Source organism: Neoarius graeffei, chromosome 21 (assembly GCF_027579695.1).
Source record: "Neoarius graeffei isolate fNeoGra1 chromosome 21, fNeoGra1.pri, whole genome shotgun sequence".
NCBI lineage: Eukaryota > Metazoa > Chordata > Actinopteri > Siluriformes > Ariidae > Neoarius > Neoarius graeffei.
Window position 1 is genome coordinate 53,247,323 of NC_083589.1, and position 22,971 is coordinate 53,270,293.

Consider the following 22,971-nt stretch of genomic DNA (forward strand, 5'->3'; position numbering starts at 1 on the left):
GAGTGTGAAAGGTTGTTTTTCTCTATGTGTCAGCCCTGTGATGATTTGATGACTTGTCCAGGGTGTACCCTGCCTCTCGCCCATAGTCAGTTGAGATTGGCTTCAGCTTGCCCACAACCCTGCACAGGATAAGCGATTACGGATAATGGATGGAGTTCAGGAGGTAACATTGCTACCTTATAGCTCCAGAGTCCCCAGTTTGATCCTGAGCTTGGGTTATTGTTTATTCAGAGTTTCACATTTTCTTCCTGCACCATTAAGTTTCCTCTGTGTTCCCCAAATTCCTCCCACCTCTCAAAAAACATGCTGCTAAACTACCCCTGTGCATGTAGTATGTGTGCATGGTGCACTTCAATACACTGACATCTCACCTAGACTGGATTCCTACCCCATGTCCAGGTATTCCTGGGACAAGTTCCAGATTCACCACAACCCTGACCAGGATTAAATGGCTACTAGAGATGGTCTTTTGACACAGGGGACATTTTCTAGTAGCTTTTGTTGAGCTCCAAAGAGAAACTATACTGCAATCCAATACAATTCATAACCCTGTCTACTGATAACCTGGGGTAAATGAAAATAATGAAAAGTCATGAGTTTTTAGAAGTACAGTATCTAATGTTGTGTTTAATCATTCCACAATTATGGTGAATGAAATTAGATAATCTCATTCCATCGAAAAAATGAAAACCCTACTGTGTGCTAAAAGTCCTGTTAGTGTAAATTGTCTTGGATGCATAACAGGTATAAATAACTGGCCGGCTGACATAACTTACAACAAATTAGAAATTTGTTTTCTGTCCTCTTCTGGGTGTTTACTCACATGTGTGCACAAGTACATAAATGGTTAGATGAGCTATTTTCTCACCTTTATTATGTTTAGCAAATTTCATAGACATTCTCTGGTTTTTATTGATTATACTATATAATGTTTCATGCTGATTTTACTAAGTACATGGTGTTTTTATGAGTGATGACCCACTAAATTGTCTGCCAGCATTTCAAAGTCTCAAATTAGTTGTTTGTTTTCATTTTGCACAAAACAATTGCTGTATTTAGTTAGTGATTGGGTTATATAGCCTATTCTTGTATGGTGACATAGAGTGTGTGTGTGAGTGTGTGTGTGTGTATATATATATATATATATATATATATATATATATATATATATATATATATATTAGTGCTGTCAAGCGATTAAAATATTTAATCGCGATTAATGTTGCGACAGTTATAGTTAACTCGCGATTAATCGCAATTTAATCGCACATTTTTGTCACATAAAAAACCATTGTAATTCTCTTATCAGCATAAAAAAGTGAATGGGCTTGCTTTGTACCAATGTTTTTTTTTTTTTTTTATTGCAAAGCATAACACGTCTTGACACAGCCACTGCAAAGTGAAACCTAAGCCGAGCACCGGCGCGGGGCTAGCAAGAGAACCATGAGTGAAATGATCTACTGTTTGAGTTAGTCTACAACTAAAGAGAGATAGGTTACACAGTGACGGTAGGCTTGACATGCTTGATTATAATATAAAGTACACTATTATATTAAGTTTAAGTTGTTCGTTGATAAATATTGCATTGAATCTGATCTTTACTGTTTCAGCTCACTTAACACATTTTGTACTTTTACACTTTCTGCCTGTTGATGCGTCGCGCTGTCCAATCAGAGGCGGGCAAATTTGCATATTACAGGAAGGATTTCTGGGATAGCATTGAGTTTACAGTTCAGAGGGATCTGGCTTCTTTAGACGCTGTCTTCTTAAAACTGAATAAATATTTAAAAAGAGCCAAATGAGCCAGTCTTTTGAACGTCTCTTTTCAAAGAACGGATCACAAAGATGCGGATCCCATCAAAGAGCCATAAATCCCATCTCTACTAGCGCGCCCTGCCCGCGCTGGTTCTTGTGGGGGGGGGCAGAGGACTCTGGCTGTGCGGGGCGTGGCATTACAGTCTAGCTGCTATCGTTTTTCTAACCAATGTCTCTGTTCCAAGTTCCTGGCAGTTTCAAAAGCTTATGAAAAACCTACATCATGCCACAGAGCGTTAATCTCGCGATAAAAAAAAATTATCGCTGTTAAAATTGAGTCAAGTTAACGCGTTAATAACGCGACATTTTTGACAGCACTAATATATATATATAAATATAAAACAGAGGTGATCAGTGATTGGTTCTTGGGAAACAGTAGTGATCAGTCATTGGTCCTTGGGAAACAGAGGTGATCAATGATTGGTTCTTGGGAAACAGTGATCAGTGATTGGCTCTTGGGAAACAATAGTGATCAATGATTGGTTCTTGGGAAACAGAGGTGATCTATGATTGGTACTTGGGAAACAGTAGTGATCAGTGATTGGTCCTCAGGAAACAGTAGTAATCTGTGATTGGTTCTCAGGAAACACTAGTTATCAGTGATTGGTCCTTCAGAAACAGTCGTGGTCAGTGATTGGTTGAAATCGCAAAACAGTTAAGCATTAGACACTGATGGTGAGTGGAGCTTACGGGCTCTCTCAAATCATCCATCAACAGCTGTGTTGTGAGCTGGGGAACTGTATCAAGTGCAGGACAGTCACTAATGTGTGCTCAAAACATCTCTAGATTTGTTGCTAGGCTCTTTTTTAAATTAAAATCACAAAATGGGTCTAAAAAGTCACCAAATCTAGCAAAAAGGTCTCTAAGTTTGCAACACCACTTGCAGACAGAACTGCTGTCAGATCTGCTGTTATAGAAACTTAAGCAATACCTGCTAACCAATCAGAATCAAGAACTCAAATGAGCATACATTAGTAGGTGAGAGAAGTTTGAAATTGATTTTCAGTTACTGGGCAATACAACTGATTATTACACATACAGGACACTTTTTCGATGGAATAAAAAGAGAATAAGCATTGAGTATGGTTTACGATATTGCATGGTTGTCAAGACAACATGACGTCACATGTCAGAGATGTAAAACTTCTGTGCTAGCAAGCAACTGTGACAATTTGTAAACAATCATGGCTACCACGTTTACTTCATTAAATATGGAAGGTTTTGAGAAAATTTTGAAAGAGAAAAATGCATTGAAAGGAATGCGTATGTCTAATAATAATAATAATAATAATAATAATAATAATAATAATAATAATTAAAGCCGCTAGCAGCCTTGACGGGCCCTCACAAGTGTGGTTCTGCAACCCAGGACATTCCACCACCCAACAAAACAGTCACATGTTATATATTCAACCAAATGTTCAAAGGTGATGTACATGTTGCAAATGCCATGACTGCTTGACGAATGAGAGCTTGACAGACAAAGACTGTGTGTGTGTGTGTGTGTGTGTTTTTCTGTGGTGTGAAAATGTACATTTATATATGTACAAAACTATACATATGTCTTCTCCTTGTCTCTATCTCACGCTGTAATCTTAAGTCATCTTAGCTTTCCTGTGTCTGCAGTGTGTATGTGTATGTGTGTGTGTGTGTGTACATGCAGAGTTTTCATATGTCTGCAACAAAATGCACAATGATGGCAGGTCACTATTATTGTGTGTGTGTGTGTGTCTGTTTGTCAGAGGGAGAGAGAGAGAGAGAGAGACAGAGAGAGAGTGTGTGTGTGTGTGTGTGTGTGTTTGTCAGAGGGAGAGAGAGAGAGACAGTGTGTGTGTGAAAGAGTGTTTATAGATGTTGCGTGTGCATGCGAATGCATATTTCTGAGAGTGTTTGTGTGTATGCATAAATATGCATATGACTCTGTGTACGTGAGTGCACAGAATTGTATATGTCACCCATTCTCGTGTGAGTATTCATGTGTGTGTATATGATTGCAACTGTGTATGTGTATGAGAGTGTGCGTACATGTGTGCATGCGTGCATGTGTGTGTGTGCTACATGTATGAGTGTGTGTGTGTGTGTGTGTGCATGCATGTGAGTGTGTTGGTGGCGCTATGTCAGGCATGTCATAGATCAATCCGTCAAAGCATTGAAAGTTTTTGGCACATTTCCTGCTTGGCCAGATGGTGATACTGTGCTAGGCCTGTGAATTAGACATGTCAATATCATCAGAATCACAATATCCAATATTTTGTAAAGTTTCAGATCAATCCATCAATGAATTGAACATTTTTTGCCCATTTCCTGCTTGGCCAGATGGTGGCACTGTGCTAGGCATCTGAGTTACACATGTGAATATCATTCATTCATTCATTCATTCATTATCTCTAGCCGCTTTATCCTTCTACAGGGTCGCAGGCAAGCTGGAGCCTATCCCAGCTGACTACGGGCGAAAGGCGGGGTACACCCTGGACAAGTCGCCAGGTCATCACAGGGCTGACACATAGACACAGACAACCATTCACACTCACATTCACACTTACGGTCAATTTAGAGTCACCAGTTAACCTAACCTGCATGTCTTTGGACTGTGGGGGAAACCGGAGCACCCGGAGGAAACCCACGCGGACACGGGGAGAACATGCAAACTCCACACAGAAAGGCCCTTGCCGGCCACGTGGCTCGAACCCGGACCTTCTTGCTGTGAGGCGACAGCGCTAACCACTACACCACCGTGCCGCCCCTAGGTGGTGTGTATGACTGGTAATTACTAACACTGACCACTAGGCGGTGTGTTGGTGGCGCTATGTCAGGCATGTCATAGATCAATCCATCAAAGCATTGAAAATTTTTGGCACATTTCCTGCTTGGCCAGATGGTGATACTGTGCTAGGCATGTGATTTAGATGTGCCAATATCATCATTTTGTAAAGTTTCAGATCAATCCATCAATGAATTGAACATTTTTCCCCATTTCTTGCTTGGACAGATGGTGGCGCTGTGCTAGGCATCTGAATTACACATGTGAATGTCATCACAATCATAATACACAATATTTTGTAAAGTGTTAGATCAATCAGTTAAGGCATTGCCAATTTCTGGCACATTTCCTGCTTGGCCAGATGGTGGTGCTGTGCTAGCCATCTGAATTACACATGTGAATATCATCACAATCATAATACACAATATTTTGTAAAGTGTCATATCAATCTGTTAAGGCATTGCCAATTTCTGGCACATTTCCTGCTTGGCCAGGTGGTGGCGCTATAACAGGCAGGCCCATTGGGCGTCAGGTTATCATAATAATCATAATTTCTATTGAAGTAAGAAGTGTCCGACCATACAGTCATTGAACTGTGGCTTTCTGACACGTTTCCTGTTTATGTGGCAAGATATTAAAATCATAAGGCCATTTCAACATATTACAAGATATCAAAAATCCCCTCTCAATTTAATATCAGCGACATCTTGGCATCACCTATAACAAATTTCACATGAATCTCATGAACCGTCTAGGAGGAGCATGTTAAAATTCATCGTGTGTCAAAACACACATAAAACCTTATTCTTTCCTTGGCCAGTTGGTGGCGCTATACCAGACAGGCATATTGGGCATCTAGATGTATAATAATCACATTCTCTAATAACCTGAAAGGTTTCAGCCAAATCATTAAATGTATTATGACTTCATGACACATTTCCTGTTTATGTGGCGAGTATTAAAATTCATAATATTGCCACTTCAACATATTACAACATATCAAAAATCCCTTCGCAATTCAACATCAGCAATATCTTGGCATCGTGTTTGCCAAGTTTGACATGAATCTGATGAACCGTCTAGGAGGAGTATGTTAAAAATGACCATGTGTCCAAACGCATATAAGCCCAATTACCTCACTTCCTGTTGGGCGTGGCTAATGCAATGTATATATGAAAGTTGTTTGTCTTGGGACGAACTACATACGTATCGAATTTGGTATGCGTAGCTGAAACTATATGCCAATCCAAGGACTCCATGACATTAGGGGGCGCTATGAAGTCCCTGGGCCACACCCGGGGCCAAACATCTGTGGCTGAGAAGCAGTTACAATGACTGATGTGTTTTTCAAATTTCATGAGTTTTCGTGCATGGGAAATGCCTCAAAAAAAGCCCAGTGCAACAGAAAAAAAAAATAATAATAATCCTGGGTGGCATGGTGGTGTAGTGGTTAGCGCTGTCGCCTCACAGCAAGAAGGTCCGGGTTCGAGCCCCGTGGCCGGCGAGGGCCTTTCTGTGTGGAGTTTGCGTGTTCTCCCCGTGTCCGCGTGGGTTTCCTCCGGGTGCTCCGGTTTCCCCCACAGTCCAAAGACATGCAGGTTAGGTTAACTGGTGACTCTAAATTGACCGTAGGTGTGAATGTGAGTGTGAATGGTTGTGTGTCTATTGCCGCTTTTCCACTACCAACACGGCTGAGTTGGGCTGAGCCGTGCCGTGCTGAGTCGAGCTGAGTGGGGCTGTTGTGGGGCTACAACCGCGCTGAACCGTGCTGGCTGGAAGTGGGTGGACACATTGGGTGGAGTTAGCGAAAGTGGGTGGACGTCACGTGATGTCGTTAGGCGGCGCAAACAGTGACATTAGTGACCTTTTAAGCGGTAGTCTCACGACCCGGATAGTAAACAATAAACATGGAGGATATGGAGTCGTTAGTGTTGCTGGTCTTGGTGCTGTGGCTTGTTGTCACCGACAACGCCAACAGATACTGGCAAGAGCGTATAGATGAGGCGAGGCGCATAAGGCTTCAGAAATTCTCGTAATTCGTAATTCTTTTTCTTCCGGGTTTACGGTGTTTACAGATCCCAGCGTGCTCGCGGGGCGTGTGTGGGCGTGTGAGGACACTCCTCCTCACCAATCAGTGCACAGGGGAGTGTCTCCTCACGCCCCTAGCCTCACTCGGCTCGGTTTGGCTCGCTTCAGCCCCACTCCAAAACCGTGCGAGTTTTGGGTGCTAAGCAGGGCTGAAGCGAGCTGAGTCGTGCTGCTCTGAGGTAGTCGAAACGCGAGCCGTGTCGGGCTGAAGTGAGCTGAAGCGAGCTGAAAAAGGGTAGTGGAAAAGGGCCATATGTGTCAGCCCTGTGATGACCTGGCGACTTGTCCAGGGTGTACCCCGCCTTTCACCCGTAGTCAGCTGGGATAGGCTCCAGCTTGCCTGCGACCCTGTAGAACAGGATAAAGCGGCTAGAGATAATGAGATACCGGTATATTCCTTTCAGCTAGCATGATATTGAACTCATCTTCGACTCGTTCAGTATCATACCAGCTGCATGGAATATATCTGATATACCACTCAACGCCAGACAATATTTTTTAAATATAGTAAACCTCAGAAAGCACAAAGGCAACAGTTTTCCTAATGAGGAACAGCCAAATGTCCCTATATTCCTAACATCAAGAGATAATTTTGCCACTTGATAACACTATCATTGTATACAGGCTTGTTAAAGGAAAGACTATTACAGCCCAAGATACTGTAATGGTTAACAACAAAATCAGTGAGAGGTATGCCCATGTGAAAAGATTTTCAGAAAGTAAGATATTACAAATCCCTTTCAAACACAGAACAAGACTCCTTTTTCCCCCTTTGAGATTCCCATTTGATTAAACATTTTCTCTCATCTTTTCCCACGCCAGAAAAAATGAAACATTTTCTATTTCGGTGAGTGCCCCATGAGATAGGAGGTGCTGATGCAGTGTATGTGGAACCTTAATTAAACTCTCGTCATTATGATATCTCTAGGGGCTTTGGCTAACACACTCCAACATTTCACACCATGACAGCAGAGCGCAGGCCTGATAGCAACATCTCTTTTACATACCACTGCCATAATATATTAGCCTTGCTTGGAACCTTTTCACATCACTTGCATGCAATCTGGGTCAAAAATGGATGGGTGTGGACTTCAGTTCTTTGCTATTAGCTTTGAATATATCATCTTCCTCTGATAATGTGTCAGAAACGTTCACCCAGACAACTTGTAGCTTATACCTATGGTCTCTTGGGAATAGGAATATGTAATGACACACCATTTTTCATATTATATACATCTTAAAAAAGCTTTTCAATATTTAAAAAAAATGTCTGGATGATACAGAGCTCTGATTCTATACTATGCAGACTGGGTTGGATCAGAAGAATATAAAAAATATATATTTCAAAAGAAGAGATTAGTTTGTACGTTAGTATGTCCTTGTGCAAAACACTGCATTACAAAGGCATGTGAGTAAGCTCTGAATAATGTAATAAATAGAGGATATTATAAGGTTGTGCGAAGATATGAAGTTTATCTTCAAGTGGTGAACATATTCATGAGTGAGCGAAGTGAGAAGATAATCATCATGAGAAGATAAACTTTATATCTTAGCGTCACCATGCAATGTTCTTTATATGATATGGACACATTGACACATGGGTGGTGTAGTAGTTAGCGCTGTCGCCTCACAGCAAGAAGGTCCTGGGTTCGAGCCCCGGGGCCGGCGAGGGCCTTTCTGTGCGGAGTTTGCATGTTCTCCCCGTGCCCGTGTGGGTTTCCTCCGGGTGCTCCGGTTTCCCCCACAGTCCAAAGACATGCAGGTTAGGTTAACTGGTGACTAAATTGACCGTAGGTGTGAATGGTTGTCTGTGTCTATGTGTCAGCCCTGTGATAACCTGGCGACTTGTCCAGGGTGTACCCCGCCTTTTGCCCGTAGTCAGCTGGGATAGGCTCCAGCTTGCCTGCGACCCTGTAGAAGGATAAAGCGGCTAGAGATAATGAGATGAGATGAGATTTGATAAATAAAAACTTCATACAAAACGTCCAACAAAATCATTTCTGCTTAGAATGTAAACAAACTGGCGAAATGACAGGAGCAATTTGTGAAAAATGTGATAATAATAATTCTTGAAAAATAAAAAAAATATATATGTTCTTACCATCAAATACCTTTATTCCACATTTTGTTGCTTTTTTGTATTTTGGGGGGGGTTTGTTTTCGAGTAGAGTTTTTATTTCATCCTCGGTTGGTTCAGCAACATGATCCGCCATGTTCTTCTTCTTCTTCTTCTTTAGGGTTTTTTGGCGATTGGCAAACCAACTTAAAGGTGCATTACTGCCACCAACTGGGCTGGAGTGGGGAACAGGAGCTATTGGGGGGGGAATATATATTATTTTAGCTAGTTCTGTTTATTTTAAATACTTGATACCAAAGCAATAGATCTGACTTGATCAGTGGCGGCTGGTAGTCTTTCAAACAGAGGAGGCTGGTCAGTTACAATATTTCCAGATTTTAAAAGAAAAAACACATCAATTTTGCCCATGCTCTTGCCTCTGATCTGGCTGATTGTTGGCAGCGTCATAAACAAATAACAGGTTCTTTTGGCCCATTAGCCTACTGTCCAATATACATGATGGTGGTGTTGGGGGGGGGTATATTTTAACATCTTATATTTTAAAATTGTGGCATGTTGTTTAAAAATTGACCTCGGCTGTGTTTTTGTTTAAAAATGTTTTCCAAATTGTAGCGGTGTTTAATTCATATCCAGAAAAACATATATTCCAATATAATATACTCAGCATAAACATTTTAAATAGATTCTATATTTTTGGTCCATCCATGACATATTACTAAAGTAGCCTATTTACTGTTGTTGATGTGGGTCACTTGCTGTTAGCCAATTCACTTTCTCGTACCAGGAGAGCTGAAAGGAACGAGTATTATTCCCTACCTTTTTCACCAAGTCAATTTGAGGCGTTGGTCTACCCTCCTCTTTAATTTAAATTTTTTCCTCAAAAGGAAGACTGGCAAATGGCTTCGCCAAAATTAAATCAGCAATGCTTGGCATCCGTGCGCAGCTTTCTTGCTAGCTGACTAGCCCCCTCAAGTTCAAGTTCAGTCACTCAAATAAATGAAATTTCTGGAACTAAGATAGCAAACTTGACAACACTATATTTACACTTTATTTACAATGAAAATATATACAAACTAAAAAAGCTGGTAGAAACCGTATGTAATGAATGAAATCGAAATGTAAGCCGATCTCTTACAATACACCACAGCACTTGCGAATCCGCATGGGACTGAACTGATGTTGCCAGATACTGCTGACGTTATCCAGCCCAAAATTTGTTCAAAACCCGCCAAAATGCACTTAAAACTGCCCAATTGGGCGGGAAATCGCCCAGTCTGGCAACCCTGTCCGCTGCCTGTCTATAGTTGAAACGAGCTGTCAATCAAAGAAAATATCCGGCCGCTTTCACCAATCACCAGTCTCCTCGCGGAAACTGCCATGTCCCTCCCATGTGAGGCTCGGAGTCCGTGGGCGGGCATTTTCGCAGTATTTGTCCAATAACCATCTTGCATTTTGAGATTGAAAAGCGCAGAGCTCCCAAATGCCGTTGAAGTCCACTGAGGCTGGGAGTCCGTGAGACTCCGTGGGCGGGCATTTTCGCAGTATTTGTCCAATAATCGTCTTGCATTTTGAGATTGACAAGCACAAGCTCCCAATCCACTGAGGCTGGGCTGCATCGCGCTGTCACGAGGGGGAAAAACTCATGCACACATTAGGCAAACTGGGGAAAGTTATAACGGAATGATTTCGCACTGTAGTGGGTTGAGCACATATATTTCTATGATTCTGGATCTGAAATAGCAATGTTATAAGGTCGGCTATAACATAAGCCTAGCGCAATTCATCCTACACGATGTTCGTCATTTTTAGAGGAGGCTGAGCCTCCCTCGTTGTCTTAGAGCAATCGCCCGTGGACTTGATGCACTCCGGCATTTTGTTTTTCTCTATTCATGGTATATGAGCTGATAGCCTAGTAGTAGAGTAGCCAATCAGAGCATGCAATTGCTCATATCCAGTGAATGTGGATAGAAAGAATTTTAATTTTGAACCGGTTCACCATTTTGACAAGGTGTGTCTAGTCAGCGGGAAAACACAGGGAGTGACATCATCAGAATGAAATATCGGGAATTATTATACACACAGGACGCTTTTTTGATGGAATAAAAACATGCATTCTATTCCCTTCGAGCGGGTTTCATTCATTTGGTTTGATAGCATGCAATATTGTTAGCATATCGCTTATCCTACGGATATTATGTCACTTTACCCAATGGAGAATGAGTGTTGAATATGGTTTACGATCTTGCATAGTTGTCAAGACAACATGACATCACACATTGGATCTGATGCGATATGTATTACATGTAAAACTTATGCGTTAGCAAGCAATTGTGACAATTTGTAAACAAACATGGCCGCCAGGTTTGCTTCATTATATACGGAAGATTTTGAGAGAATTTTGAAAGCGAATAATACGCTGAACACCCGAAAGGAACGTGTATGTATAATACTAATAATGTTGGCTGGCTTTTTTCATGGTCTATCAGATATATTCCATTTAGCTACTCGTCTTCAACTCGTTCAATATCATGCTAGCTGAATGGAATATATCTGATATACCACTCAACGCCAGCCAATATTATTTAAATATGTCACTCAGATCCGCGACGTATTTTGTATGAAAAATGCGGGTTTTTCAACACGAAAAGATAAACTTCATATCTTCAAGCCAACGTGTGATTTTCTTTTTATTATATAGACACATTCACAAACAAAAAGTACCCAAATTTATCAAAAGAATTCACTCATTTCCTCACAAGTAACATACAGAGATTTATGTCATGGTTTTTGTTCTCCATGTCCCGGATGTAGCTCGTATGAAAAATACGAGTGGTGTATTTCCCAGTAAAATACTCATATCCATATAATATAATGCCTTAACTATTTGTACACATCAATATTCAATCCTACTCAGCTAATTTGCACCTGAGTGGCACATGGCAGCTGACAGAGCAATTGAGGCATGTTTTTTTTGGATACTTACCGTATGTCAACTCCTGAGTTATTAACAGCATAGAGAAACCTCACAGATGCTTCTGTAGACATAACATCGTTCATCTAAGGAAGGTTGGATATTGAGATGTAAAAAGGCCTCTGTTGATGGGCATGAGCTTATATGCTGCACGCTCTCAGTTCCAGAATTAGTAAGAATTGTCCTTAAAGAGTGTAATATGATACACAGATTTATGTTTGCCCATTTATTGCACTGATTTATTTCTTTTCATTGTTAATAGGGTAGCCTAATAAAGTACTGAAGCTGTAAATGTAATTTGTAGCATGTAAAACTACCTATAATAATCAGTTTTACTATTGAAATGTCAACTAGTTGATGACTTTTTTTAATGATTGGTCAACTCGAAAAAAAAATAGTCATGCAACCCTGTATAATATATATCCTCCGTACAGGGGTGCAGATAGGATTTTTGAACTGGGGGGGACTGAGCTGTCAGCAAATGATTCCATTTTGTGTGTGTATATATATATATATATATATATATATATATATATATATATATATATATATATATATATACACACACACTACCGTTCAAAAGTTTGGGGTCACTTTGAAATGTCCTTATTTTTGAAAGAAAAGCACTGTTCTTTTCAATGAAGATCACTTTAAACTAATCAGAAATACACTCTATACATTGCTAATGTGGTAAATGACTATTCTAGCTGCAAATGTCTGGTTTTTGGTGCAATATCTCCATAGGTGTATAGAGGCCCATTTCCAGCAACTCTCACTCCAGTGTTCTAATGGTACAATGTGTTTGCTCATTGCCTCAGAAGGCTAATGGATGATTAGAAAACCCTTGTACAATCATGTTAGCACAGCTGAAAACAGTTTAGCTCTTTAGAGAAGCTATAAAACTGACCTTCCTTTGAGCAGATTGAGTTTCTGGAGCATCACATTTGTGGGGTCGATTAAATGCTCAAAATGGCCAGAAAAATGTCTTGACTATATTTTCTATTCATTTTACAACTTATGGTGGTAAATAAAAGTGTGACTTTTCATGGAAAACACAAAATTGTCTGGGTGACCCCAAACTTTTGAACGGTAGTGTGTATACATGTTATTTCACCTCCCTCACTGCCATCACCAGGAACTACCTGCAGGCCAGGACAATGATAACATTTTAACATAGCCTATGGAAATCCAAAGTTTACACATTATCATCACGCACAGAAATTGCAAAACTACAAAACTAGTTTTAAAACCGCTAAGTTCCAACTGTTAAACATGGTATGTACTGTACACAATTTCATATTTATGAATATGAGCGAAAGGGCATGGGTTTTCTGCCTGGCTCGGTTACTATTCCCTCACCAGCTGCCCAATCAGAGTCATGTGCCAGCATGTGGATGTTTCTCTGATTTAATGTGCATACATCATAAAGAATAGCTCTGGGACCAAACATTAATAACGTGGCTGTTGAAAAAATGAAACGATTGCATTGAAAATAGACAGCATGTTGAATGTTTCAGACCAAAACTTGCGGGTTCGATTCACTCAGAGCTGCGTTTCTGTCAAGACATACTCTAGACAGTAAGTGTAATTTTAGTTCATTTGTGTGTTAATGACCTGTATTGGAAATATGAGTATGAACAAATGTAAAAGTGTTAAATGTCAAAAGCTGTAATTGTATAACTGTATTTATTTGAATCCCTCTTCAACAGCAGGCAGTTTGTTACCCAACGGAACAGTCAGGAAGTGCAGATTTCAAATGCAAGTCAGATTCTACAGCAAGAGATTTTCCTTGTATACTGCTGGAGGCAAATACTTACCAGCCTGGAGAATTTCGAATGTGCTGCAATACGACTTTGTTTCTCGAAGACTGCCTGGGAAAAAAAAAGATGAAAAAAGAAACAAGGAAAGTAAGTTGCCCTTGGGTTTTACTGCTCCAGCGCTTAGAATTATATTCCCAGGCACAAGCAACTCACCAGTGAAATAAAGCAAAGCTTGAAATTTAAAACAAACAAGTGAATATAACACAGATTGTGTCTCCAGGAGTCTGCCTGGGGACATCCAGCCTAATTTGAATCTAATTTGACACAAAACATTACAGGTTTCTGAAACAGATTTGTGTCTCTCCCCATTTTCTCTTCCACAGAGACAACTACAGTACAACGATGTATGAAAGGACATAAACAGAAAGGCATACAAAATGTATCGCATCAACTTTGAAAGACACCTTTCCTCACCAAAATCATTAAAAAATCACAATATTAAATAACATAACAATGGGGGCGTCATGGCTCAGTTGGATAAGGTGCCATACCATAACTCCGGGGACCCGAGCTCGATTCTGACCTGAGGTCATTTCCTGATTCCCCCCTGGCTCATTTCCTATCTCTACACTGTCCAGTAAAGGTGGAAAAAGCCCAAACAAATAACAATTTAGTTGGTTAATTTCAGATTTTGGGCGGCACGGTGGTGTAGTGGTTAGCACTGTCGCCTCACAGCAAGAAGGTCCGGGTTCGAGCCCCGTGGCCGGCGAGGGCCTTTCTGTGTGGAGTTTGCATGTTCTCCCCGTGTCCGTGTGGGTTTCCTCCGGGTGCTCCGGTTTCCCCCACAGTCCAAAGACATGCAGGTTAGGTTAACTGGTGACTTTAAATTGACCGTAGGTGTGAATGTGAATGGTTGTCTGTGTCTATGTGTCAGCCCTGTGATGACCTGGCGACTTGTCCAGGGTGTACCCCGCCTTTCGCCCGTAGTCAGCTGGGATAGGCTCCAGCTTGCCTGCGACCCTGTAGAACAGGATAAAGCGGCTACAGATAATGAGATGAATTTCAGATTTTTTAATAGTTTGATATATGTATCTATTTATAATAATACAAATTTACACTCACTGGACACTTTAATAGGAACTTGTTCTTGATTCTAAGATTCCTGTTCTTGGCTGCAGGAGTGGAGCCCAATGTGGTCTTCTGCTGTTGCATGCTGAGATGCTTTTCTGCTCACCATGGCTGTAAAGAGTTGCTATGAGTTGCAATATCCTTCCTGGCAATAAAGCTTGAACCAATCTGGCCATTTTCCTCTGACCTCTCTTATCAACAAGGTGTTTGTTTCCACCCACAGAACTGTCGCTCACTCTGTTCTTTTTTTTGTTGTTGTTTTTCGCACCATTCTGTGTAAACTCTAGAGACTGTTGTGTGTGAAAACGCCAGGAGATCAGCAGTTTCTGAAATACTCAAATCAGTCCATCTGGCTCAAACCAACACCTATGCCACTGTGGAAGAAAGTCACACTTTGAGATCACAATTTTTTCCTATTCTGATGTTTGAAGAAGTGAACATTAACTGAAGCTCTTGATTTGTATCGGCATGATTTTATACGTTGTGCTGGTGTCAAGAGATTGCCTGATTAGAGAACTGCATCAAACAGCAGGTGGATGGATATTCCTAATAAAGTGGCCGATGAGTGTAAGTGACTATAGCTTATAAAATCTCTTCTTAAAAAAAAACTATTCATATAATAGCATATAATTGCAAAGGCAATCTCTTGACACCAGCACAAAGTATAAAATCATGCCGATACAAATCAAGAGCTTCAGTTAATGTTCACTTCTTCAAACATCAGAATAGGAAAAAATTGTGATAAGTCATAAATGGATGTAACAAAAATCGTCCCATTTCGGACAGATTTCACTCACAGAATTGCTCGCTCAGCTTTTAATGTGTGTGAGTCTCTCTCTCGCTACTGCACATTTAGGATATCCCAGATTCGATTTAGGGTTGACTGTTGGGGAATTATGTCAACACATTTGAAGGGAGACTGCTGGCAACAATGGCGCCACACATGAGCCCATTATGTCGGTTTGAGTTAACAGTTAGCACCCAATTTTGTTTAATTCAGCTGTACAGTGGTGCTTGAAAGTTTGTGAACCCTTTAGAATTTTCTATATTTCTGCATAAATATGACCTAAAACATCATCAGATTTTCACACAAGTCCTAAAAGTAGATAAAGAGAACCCAGTTAAACAAATGAGACAAAAATATTATACATGGTCATTTATTTATTGAGGAAAATGATCCAATATTACATGTCTGTGAGTGGCAAAAGTACGTAAACCTCTAGGATTAGGCCAAAAAAAAAAAATGTGTGTTTCCGGTTACGTAGATTTCAAAACTAGGGTCGGTAGGCAGGCTTTTTTTTTTTTGAATTTTTTTTTTTCAAGATGGCTGCCATAACCTATATTTAGACAGGAATAATTTCACAAAATATAATGAATTTCTTTGCAGGTCACCTGAGTTACCACCTTCTGATGAATCTGATGCAGCATGAGACACCTTTTAACATGAATTTTTCTGTAAATATAACAGCTCAATACACCATGAGAGAGAGAGAGCAGCCCCGCCCCTCTCTGCTCCCTGAGTGCAGCTCGTCGCCTTGGTAACGGTGCATGGAAAAGACACAATATAACAAGCAAAGAGCGCTTTTTCTCAGAGTTCCCTCTCCTCGAACAACGCTGATTTACACGGAAACGAAAGGAGCTATTCACAAAATTCTTTCACATTGAGTGCTACAAGGCTCCCATGAACACATTAATGTATTTTTTTTGTCCCTAGGGTAAAAAATGTGGACACTAGAGCGAGTTAAAAACAAGTGACTTTTCTGATTTTGCAGTAAAAGCGCTGCCACGTTTATAATGTGAGTCTATGGGAGAGCGCTGCTGTCCTCTCCTTACTTTCAGGCTTCTCATTCAAAAACTGTAAATCCTATCGCTCAGGTAGACACTTGTCTTGATTCACACAATGTGTGACTACAACTTTTGAGAAAATTGTGTGTGTAGAGTGAAAATTGTGGCTGAGAAAACAGTTTAAATGAGAAAGTTAGAGCTTTTTTTTTCAAGCTGACTACACTCTAAACTCCTCAGCCGGCGCTTGTGGAAAGCCCTGATTTTCCCAGTGAGTGACAAAAACTTCCGGTTCACGCGGTTGGGTTATATGTAAAAGTCGCAACTGGGAAAAAAACGAAAAAAAGTTTAGGGTCGGGCGGTACGGATTAGGGTCGGTCGGGTAACCGGAAACACACTTTTTTTTTTTTGGCCTTAGCAGTTAATTTGAAGGTGAAATTAGAGTCAGGTGTTTTCAATCAATGAGTTGACAATCAGGTGTGAGTGGGCACCCTGTTTAATTTAAAGAACAGGGATCTATCAAAGTCTGATCTTCACAACACATGTTTGTGGAAGTGTATCATGACACGAACAAAGGAGATTTCTGAGGACCTCAGAAAAAGCGTTGTTGATGCTCATCAGGCTGGAAAAGGTTACAAAACCATCTCTAAAGAGTTTGGACTCCACCAATCCACAGTCAGACAGATTGTGTGCAAATGGAAGAAATTCAAGACCATTGTTACCCTCCCCAGGAGTGGTCGACCAACAAAGATCACTCCAAGAGCAAGACGTGTAATAGTCGGCGAGGCCACAAAGGACCCCAGGGTAACTTCTAAGCACTGATGGCCTCTCTCATATTGACTAATGTTAATGTTCATGAGTCCACCATCAGGAGAACACTGAACAACAATGGTGTGCATCGCAAGGCTGCAAGGAGAAAGCCACTGTTCTCCAAAAAGAACATTGCTGCTCGTCTGCAGTTTGCTAAAGATCACGTGGACAAACCAGAAAGCTATAGATAGTTTTCACTGATGTCACGGCATTCCGGGGAACACCCCCCCAGCCGCCATCTTGGAGGGCAAACAAAATGGACCATCGCCACTACTGGCTACGTTATCTCAGACAAATTTATGAAGTTATATAGTCAGTTTTCTAAAATAAAGATCAATGTCGGCAAAATCAAGCAAACAGAAGTATATAGATACACATCTCACAGTATGCAGCCAAACTGGCCTTGATTGGGGGAATTGACCCCTACGAAGTGGACAAAGATGCATTTTCAAGTGACTATGCAGGGCTGCCAAAGCCTGAAACTGCCAAAGCCTGCTCCAAAGCCTGAAACTGACTTCATCAAACTTTAAAGGCTGTCTGATATATACAACTTTATATATTCACAGCGCGCCTTTTGGCGGATGCCGCCTGAATCGCGCAGATCCGGGGGTTTTTTTTAGGGGGGGGGGCGTTGGAGTGTCTGATTATAATTTCAAAGTAAATTCTGTATTAAAATTACTAAATAAGCAAATCCGTTACAGTCCATGAAACAGGAAGTATAAGGATGAGAAAAAAAAACAGTTTAAATCGGGAAGCTGCGCACATTTGCGCAATCCTGCACACTGCTCGGGCTGCACAAATGTGCGCAGCTTTGTGATTTAAACTGTTTTTTTCTCATCCTTATACTTCCTGTTTCATGGACTGTAACGGATTTGCTTATTTAGTAATTTTAATACAGAATTTACTTTGAAATTATAATTAGACACTCCAACGCCCCCCCCCAAAAAAAAACGGATCTGCGCGATTCAGACGGCATCCGCCAAAAGGTGCGCTGTTTGCATCCCAAACACAAATTAAATCATACAGAATAGACCTAAAATGTTTTTCAAAAATGACCCTTGCGTGAGTGAAGTGACAAGTTTCAAATAGAAACGTGACAAACGAGCGATATTAAGTGTACATTACAATGTAAACGTACACTCAGCGGTTCCAGTTAGGCATTCTCCAGAGATTGTTTACATGATGTTTTGGTTTCCAAAAACAAACTTAAACACAATTGATTGTTTATTTAAACAACTTACCACTTATAAAATGATCGGAGCAGACTTGCTGTGTTTGGAAGGCTGATAATCCTTGCGGTTGATTCTCGCAAGCCATAGATTTCTCCTTTGTATGCTGAGTTTGTTTGCTCGCCTTCGTGCTCCCGTACAGTGGGAATTCCATAAAAGCTCCGCTTGACATCATCATCTGACCTATTACGACAGCCGCGAATACAACAGGTGTGCACCATTGCTAGCTTTAAATAGTAGTAATGTAACTATAAATTTAAATAATATATAAATGAATGTAACTCGCGTGCTACAATGTGTGCTCAGTGACCCGTACGGTAAGCTAGCCCTCCAAGATGGCCGCCACCAGGGAATCCCTGACTCTGTGACGTCATGCGAAAACTATCTATTGGAAAAATGTTTTGTGGACAGATGAGACCAAAATAGAACTTTTTGGTTTAAATGAGAAGCGTTATATTTGGAGAAAGGAAAACCCTGCATTCAGCATAAGAACCTTATCCCATCTGTGAAACATGGTGGTGGTAGTATCATGGTTTGGGCCTGTTTTGCTGCATCTGGGCCAGGACGACTTGCCATCATTGATGGAACAATGAATTCTGAATTATACCAGTGAATTCTAAAGGAAAATGTCAGGACATCTGTCCATGAACTGAATCTCAAGAGAAGGTGGGTCATGCAGCAAGACAACGACCCTAAGCACACAAGTTGTTCTACCAAAGAATGGTTAAAGAAGAATAAAGTTAATGTTCTGGAATGGCCAAGTCAAAGTCCTGACCTTAATCCAATCAAAATTTTGTGGAAGGACCTGAAGCGAGCAGTTCATGTGAGGAAACCCACCAACATCCCAGAGTTGAAGCTGTTCTGTATGGAGGAACGGGCTAAAATTCCTCCAAGCCAGTGTGCAGGACTGATCAACAGTTACTGGAAACGTTTAGTTGCAGTTATTGCTGCACAAGGGGGTCACACCAGATACTGAAAGCAAAGGTTCACATATTTTTGCCACTCACAGATATGTAATATTGGATCATTTTCCTCAATAAATAAATGACCAAGTATAATATTTTTGTCTCATTTGTTTAACTGGGTTCTCTTTATCTACTTTTAGGACTTGTGTGAAAATCTGATGATGTTTTAGGCCATATTTATGCAGAAATATAGAAAATTCTAAAGGGTTCACAAACTTTCAAGCACCACTGTATACTAGCTTAATACGTTGTTCATTCTTTGCATTACACTAACTTTTGTACAAATTTTCAGCTATATGCCAGCAAATAAACTGTGTGCATTGATGCTAGTTTGTAAATTGTGCATATAACCTTTATGTTGGTCTGTACTTGACATTTCAAGTGCGTATCTTCATAAATTCACTGAAATTCAGAATGAACAGATTATATGTTCTAACTGGAAACAAATATTTCACTATTCTTTTTTTTAATAAAGAAATCCTGCCAGAAAGGGTGTTGAGGTGTTTCTCAGGGTCCCATAAGGGATGCATAAAAATGTCAGACAAGCGGGAGGTTTTTACTTTCATGGGGTACATGAGGAAGCAGCCAGATATCAGCTATGAAGCTTGTAGGGACAAAGAAAGACCATATTCAAGATAAAAATGTAAATCATTGCACAATTCCATTATGGGGTTCATTTATTCATCCTTAGTAAATGCCTGGTCAAGGTTATGAGGCTTAAATTAGGCTACTAGTTAGTTTATAGCTTGGGTTGTGGAACCAAGTGTATTCATTAGAAAATATTGTGGGCGGGTACAAATAATTTTATATATATCAGTCTTGTATTGCTCAAGTCCAGGACTTGGACTTGAGTCTGACTCATGCCCTAATTTTAAGGACTCGTGACTCGACTTGGACTTGAGCACTGATGACTTTAACTTGGACTCAGACTCGTGCATTAACTGCATTCGGACTCGCAAATTGGAGAGGAGGACTCCGATTTTTTTCTTTATTTTTTGTAACATGCCATAATAATTTGGTATAAGATATTTATATCTACATTAATTTTGTACTAATTTTGTGCAAGAGTGTCACACTGGCACGCCTTGGCGCACGTATCAAATAGACTCTCGGGCGTGCGCCGTAAATGACTCGCACCTGCACAGGATTAAGGCTCAATCAGCACGCCTATATAAAAACTGTGAAAACACACTTACTTTGCAAAGTATTGAATTGCATTGCTGACACATTGTTTGTGCCTCGCTCGACCTATTGCCTGTTTCACTGTTTTACAGTTTTGCCTGCCATTCTGGATTGTTTACCGTCTTCACTTGTATTAATAAACACACCTTCTGCACTTATATCCATCTCCCAACCATCTCTGACAGAATACTTCACACTCCCTGACAAAGAGGAGCACATTCACCTGTTCATACGTCATGTTCAGGAACAAGCTAATGTTAATGGCGCTGAAACAGCCACCGTCAAATGGTACGGTTGGAGTCTTGGACTCGACTCAGATCAGTAGTGGACTCGGACTCGACTCAAAATTTTCTTTAATGACTTGGATTTGAACAGCGGGGACTCGAGACCGGACTTGGACTCGAGGTTTAGTGTGACTCGACTACAACACTGATTATATATATATATATATATATCTCATCTCATTATCTCTAGCCGCTTTATCCTTCTACAGGGTCGCAGGCAAGCTGGAGCCTATCCCAGCTGACTACGGGCGAAAGGCGGGGTACACCCTGGACAAGTCGCCAGGTCATCACAGGGCTGACACATAGACACAGACAACCATTCACACTCACATTCACACCTACGCTCAATTTAGAGTCACCAGTTAACCTAACCTGCATGTCTTTGGACTGTGGGGGAAACCGGAGCACCCGGAGGAAACCCACGCGGACACGGGGAGAACATGCAAACTCCACACAGAAAGGCCCTCGCCGGCCCCGGGGCTCGAACCCAGGACCTTCTTGCTGTGAGGCGACAGCGCTAACCACTACACCACCATATATATATATATATATATATATATATATATATATATATATATATATATATATATAAACAAACAAAGAAACAAAAAACCCTTCTGATTTAGGCGCCAAAAACTTCAGGTTTAAATCTGAATACACTTACAGATATTTGGAGCAATACACAGATACAGATAGGAGCTTTGTGTTACACCCCTATTACAGATAACTGTTCATTTTTAGCTGCCTGGACACTGTAGGGTGCTTTTTCTTTTAGGAAATATACATTTTTGCTGTTTTTGTTAATACTTACATAAAGAGGAGCTTCTGTATTTTTCTCCTGGTTTTGTTTGTAATAGGAAAGGTATTATTAAAAAAAAAAAACTCATTTACGATATTGTTTTGTTTATTATTTTGGTGTTTCTCACCCAGACATCATTTCTCTAGCAGCAAGCTTATTTGTCTACCCACCCACCCACACACACACACACATCACAAGGACAAATCTCGTGTTTGGTCCCTTCGATTTGTGTTGACCTTTGCTTCCTACTGGCACAACAAGCCTGAGCTTAATTTGTTTTTAGAGATAAAAAAGGGTTGTAACAGAAGATTTTGTCTCCTCTCCAATCACTAGACATAAGTTTCTGTTCCAGTTTTTCAGATGTTAAATTATGAAAGTTTCTGTAAAATTGCCAATTGACACCATTTGTAAAACTGACAATTGCATCCTTAGCTGCACATCCAAAATGTTAATGGAGAAATAGTCTGGGAATATTTTGAAGGCACAACTAATAAAACAAGCATTTACAGATGCTTTCAAAGTTTAATTGTGTCTCTAAAACATTTACTGAAACCAAGGATGGAAAATAGACAGAAGGTAATTAAACTGACCCTGAACTCAGAATCAAAATACCTGAAATACCCCAGAAACTAAAATATATATACACAATCCATCTATACATCTGGCCATGTTGAAATTGGGGGAAGATGGAAAAAAGTTTATGAGGGAATGATAACTTTTTTTTTGTAAATATGTGAAATACAAGTCTACAGAGGCAGCGGCAGGAAGTTTTGGATGGGGGGCAACGTGTTGAGTGCCAAAAGGTGCGCTGAATCTAGGGGGGTCTGGGAGCATGGCCCCCCAGGAAATTTTGGGATTTTTAACCCTCTAAAATGCTATTTCCTGTGAATTGAGAGGCAAATTTTGGTGGAGTAAAGTTAAGTTTAATATCTCTATTAGAGTACATTTCATCCATGTATTTTTTTCTATATGAAACAGAACCAATGATATGATAACGTAAAATTACGTCTACTTAGTATCATTGAGAGGATAACACTCTCTTACCATGGGTTTGGTACTTTCTACTGTGTTTCCATGTGAATAAATAGACATACAACATTCAAATGTACCTTAATTAATTGAAGGAACCAAAGTAGCACATTCTCTTGTCATTGAAAGACGAGAAGGCAGCAGCAATAGGGGTCAAGTCCATAGTGTTCACAATATCTTTATGTACATGTAACAGTGTACAGTTTCCCTTAGTTTTCTCATGGATCCACTCCCCCCCCCCCACACACACACAAAAAAAAAAAAAAATGCGAGAAAATGTGTCCTCAATGT